Source organism: Drosophila mojavensis, unplaced genomic scaffold (assembly GCF_018153725.1).
Source record: "Drosophila mojavensis isolate 15081-1352.22 unplaced genomic scaffold, ASM1815372v1 contig_216, whole genome shotgun sequence".
Classification (NCBI taxonomy): Eukaryota; Metazoa; Arthropoda; class Insecta; order Diptera; family Drosophilidae; genus Drosophila; species Drosophila mojavensis.
In genome coordinates, this window is record NW_025318755.1 from 12,328 (window position 1) to 17,687 (window position 5,360).

Sequence of the window (5,360 nt, forward strand, 5' to 3'; positions counted from 1 at the left end):
TCTCATACTTAATGTTTTCTGACTTGTAAATTTCTTCCATCAATTCCAAATGTTCTCTCTCTTTACATATTATATGTAAAATGGAACCTTGATTCCATATTGTATTATTTTTCATATCTTATATGATATGAGTTCTCTCCATCAATGTCAAGCACTTATATTATAATAAGTTCTCTTCATCAATATCGAGTTCTCATATTTAATGTTTTCTGACTTGTAAATTTCTTCCATCAATTCCAAATGTTCTCTCTCTTTACATATTATATGTAAAATGGAACCTTGATTCCATATTGTATTATTTTTCATATCTTATATGATATGAGTTCTCTCCATCAATGTCAAGTACTTATATTATAATAAGTTCTCTTCATCGATTTTGAGTTCTCATATATATATATATATATATATATATCAATCAATTTCACGGTCTTATATATATATATAAATGAAGCCTTCCATTTCATTTATATTTTTTTTATATCTTTATATCTTTGTATCTTTGTATATCATCTTTGTATCTTTCGTTCGTAAGCTCTGTTTTATTTGTTCTGCTTTATTCCGTATACACAATTATATGCATACATAATATTATGGATATTTTTCGAATCATATCAAGCAAAGGATAAGCTTCAGTGGATCGCAGTATGGCAGCTGCTCAACCACTTACAACACCTTGCCTGTTACAAAAGTCGTTTACAATTGATTCCAGGCTTTGTCATTGTATTAAATAATGTTTTAAAATATAACTAGCGCGGCATCAGGTGATCGAAGATCCTCCCAATTTACTATGTTATATATAACATTGGCATCACATCCATTGTCGTCTATAAAATGAATTATAAACTTTTAATGGTTTAGAAGCCATACAATGCAAATTGCCCCTTATTTATCATTGCAGTCCAGCACGGATACGACCTTAGAGGCGTTCAGGCATAATCCAACGGACGTAGCGTCATACCACTGTTCGCTCGAACAAGTATTGTGCCATTGGTCCGTACCTGCGGTTCCTCTCGTACTACGCAGGAATGCTGTCGCAACAACGTTTTGTCATTAGTAGGGTAAAACTAACCTGTCTCACGACGGTCTAAACCCAGCTCACGTTCCCTTGCATGGGTGAACAATCCAACGCTTGGTGAATTTTGCTTCACAATGATAGGAAGAGCCGACATCGAAGGATCAAAAAGCGACGTCGCTATGAACGCTTGGCCGCCACAAGCCAGTTATCCCTATGGTAACTTTTCTGACACCTCTTGTTAAAAACTCTTTAAACCAAAAGGATCGATAGGCCGAGCTTTTGCTGTCCCTGTGTGTACTGAACACCGAGATCAAGTCAGCATTTGCCCTTTTGCTCTATGTGTGGTTTCTGTCCGCACTGAGCTGGCCTTGGGACACCTCCGTTATTATTTGAGAGATGTACCGCCCCAGTCAAACTCCCTACCTGGCAATGTCCTTGAATTGGATCATACCTGAGTAATTGGAGTTATACCAAATTATTAAATCAAAAACACATTGCTGCATTTTCTCATTAAAGAATTTGTTTGCGATTATATAACAAACTCGTGATACTTTGATCAAGAAGCTTGCATCAAAACCCAATACCATAAGACATAATTAATATATCCGTATAATGGCTAGGAAATGATACACGTTCCACTTAATCAAGTAAGTAAGGAAACAATAAGAGTAGTGGTATTTCATTGGCGATATCAAACCGAAGCCTAATATCTCCCACTTATTCTACACCTCTTATGTCTCCTTACACTGCCAGATTAGAGTCAAGCTCAAAAGGGTCTTCTTTCCCCGCTAATTATTCCAAGCCCGTTCCCTTGGCTGTGGTTTCGCTAGATAGTAGATAGGGACAGTAGGAATCTCGTTAATCCATTCATGCGCGTCACTAATTAGATGACGAGGCATTTGGCTACCTTAAGAGAGTCATAGTTACTCCCGCCGTTGACCCGCGCTTACTTGAATTTCTTCACTTTGACATTCAGAGCACTGGGCAGAAATCACATTGTGTCAACACCCGCTAGGGCCATCACAATGCTTTGTTTTAATTAGACAGTCGGATTCCCCAAGTCCGTGCCAGTTCTGAATTGATTGTTAATTGATAATCGTTATAATTTAAAAGAACTAATCGGTTGCCCGGCTAGTATTCTTAAAAATTTTAGCAAGAAAGTTCCACAATTGGCTACGTAACTAAACTATCCGGGGAACAAGAAACTACCATAAAATGATAGATCTCTATTTACCCAGAACGAGCACATAAACCATGTTATTGTTTCCCAATCAAGCCCGACTATCTCAATCTTCAGAGCCAATCCTTATCCCGAAGTTACGGATCTAATTTGCCGACTTCCCTTACCTACATTATTCTATCGACTAGAGACTCTTCACCTTGGAGACCAGCTGCGGATATTGGTACGGCCTGTTGAGAAGTTTGCGTATCCCCACCATAAATTTTCAAGGTCCGAGGAGAAAATATCGACACAACAGTATATGTCATGCTCTTCTAGCCCATCTACCATATCTCTCTGCGAAAGACTTCCATGGTAGTACGGCTATAAAACAGAAAAGAAAACTCTTCCGATATCTCTCGACGGCTTCTTTATGGTCGTTCCTGTTGCCAGGATGAGCACGAGGCCCATATTTAATAACAAACGGATACTCAACAGGTTACGGAATTGGAACCGTATTCCCTTTCGTTCAAAATTATTCAAGTGTATAAAAATCGATAATTAGGCACATTTTTGTTTATTTATTTTGATTTTTCTTTACTTGAAAATTTTCGGCTTTCGCCTTGAACTTAGGACCGACTAACTCGTGATCAACCACTGTTCACACGAAACCCTTCTCCACTTCAGTCCTCCAAGGTCTCATTCGATTATTTGCTACTACCACCAAGATCTGTACCAATAGCGGCTCCATGCAGGCTTACGCCAAACACTTCTATGCACACTATTGTACCTTCCTACTCACTAAAGTTTCAAAATTTATATTACAAGTAATATAAATCATCTACTTTAGCGGTAATGTATAGGTATACAACTTAAGCGCCATCCATTTTAAGGGCTAGTTGCTTCGGCAGGTGAGTTGTTACACACTCCTTAGCGGATTTCGACTTCCATGATCACCGTCCTGCTGTTTTAAGCAACCAACGCCTTTCATGGTTTCTGTATGAGTTGTTAATTTGGGCACCGTAACATTACGTTTGGTTCATCCCACAGCGCCAGTTCTGCTTACCAAAAGTGGCCCACTGGGCACATTATATCATAACCTTAAACTTCATATCAAGAAAGTTAAGGTTCTTACCCATTTAAAGTTTGAGAATAGGTTAAGATCGTTTCGACCCTAAGGCCTCTAATCATTCGCTTTACCAGATAAGATTATTTTATATAATATTTAAATGCACCAGCTATCCTGAGGGAAACTTCGGAAGGAACCAGCTACTAGATGGTTCGATTGGTCTTTCGCCCCTATACTCAATTCTGACAATCGATTTGCACGTCAGAACTGTTTCGGTCTTCCATCAGGGTTTCCCCTGACTTCAACCTGATCAAGTATAGTTCACCATCTTTCGGGTCACAGCATATATGCTCAAGGTACGTTCTAGTTAGAGGTATAAATAATATAAATACCATTATACATAACTATATAGAACGCCCCGGGATTGTGTTAATCAACTATAAATAGTTAAAAAACTAATCCCATTAATAGTCAAGTTAATTACGCTATTAGGTTTATATCCCAATAACTTGCACATATGTTAGACTCCTTGGTCCGTGTTTCAAGACGGGTCCCGAAGGTATCCTGAATCTTACGCATTGTTAATCATACAAGTGCATATAATAAACACAAAAATCAATGATAATCATGCCATTATATAATTCCGAAAAATTAACGCACTGTATTGATATAAATCTATCAGCACTTTATCAAATTTACAGCTTTTATTTCATGTTAAAACGCAAGCATTTTAATTGAAATAAACTATATGCCATAATTTTATGATAAATTAATATGCTAATAGATTACAATGTCCTTATATGGAAAAAATGCACACTATTATTATAATATTGTTTAAATATTACAATTCTAATGATGAATTTTCCATAACGGATATTCAGGTTCATCGGGCTTAACCTCTAAGCAGTTTCACGTACTATTTAACTCTCTATTCAGAGTTCTTTTCAACTTTCCCTCACGGTACTTGTTTACTATCGGTCTCATGGTTATATTTAGTTTTAGATGGAGTTTACCACCCACTTAGTGCTGCACTATCAAGCAACACGACTCTTTGGAAACACCATCTAGTAATCATTAACGTTATACGGGCCTGGCACCCTCTATGGGTAAATGGCCTCATTTAAGAAGGACTTAAATCGTTAATTTCTCATACTAGAATATTGATGTTCCATACACTGCATCTCACATTTGCCATATAGACAAAGTGACTTAGTGCTGAACTGATTTCTTTTCGCTCGCCGCTACTAAGAAAATCCTTGTTAGTTTCTTTTCCTCCCCCTAATTAATATGCTTAAATTCAGGGGGTAGTCCCATATGAGTTGAGGTTGTATAAAACAATGTTAATTTTGAACTTGTATATAAATATATATATATATATATATTTGTTCAAATTTTATGGATTGTACTATTTTTGTTTGTTTAATATTAAAAATTTTTCTTTTGAAGATTTCTATAATATGTTCAACAATTCTTTTTATCGCATCAATAATAAGAGGCAATTCTAGATGAAAAAAAAATAAAATTTTTTTCTTTTATGCTAGACCTTCCTCAGTATTTTTTGATTTGAAAAAAGAAAATATATATATATCTTCAATTTTCTCATACAAAATATACTATGAGATAATAGTACCTTTTTCCATATATTATTTTAATATTATGAATATTATTATTTATATAAAAAATATAAATATATATATCCAATAATATTTGAATTTGAAGGTTTAAAAAAATAATAGTGTTAAAATTATAAAAAAAATTAAATACCATATGCTTAAAAATGTCCGATGTTCATGTGTCCTGCAGGTTCACACGATGACACAGTTTGCTGCGTTCTTCACATCATTATGAGCGAGAGTGATCCACCGCTTAGAGTGATATATTTGTTTTTGGTTTATTTCATTTACGTCCACACAATATATGTTTATTGAAAGAAATTAAAAATACACCCATTTAGCATATATCAATTCCTTCAATAAAAAAAAAAATTTTTATACCTAAACAATATTTGCGAAATGTCTTAAGTTTTACATAATCTTTAAAAATATGTACTTGACAAAAAATGATATAATATTTATACATATTTCTAAAGACTCTTATGCTAAAGCTTAACCTGAAAT

At 35.0% G+C, this 5,360-nt stretch overlaps 1 non-coding gene across 1 annotated transcript; it reads right to left on the bottom strand.

Moving 5' to 3' along the window:
• Nucleotides 1-601: 601 nt before the first annotated feature.
• LOC122756968 lies at nt 602-4,571 on the bottom strand. Its single transcript, XR_006356817.1, has one exon. It is a non-coding gene; the product is annotated as a large subunit ribosomal RNA (ribosomal RNA).
• Between the last annotated feature and the right edge of the window lie 789 nt (nt 4,572-5,360).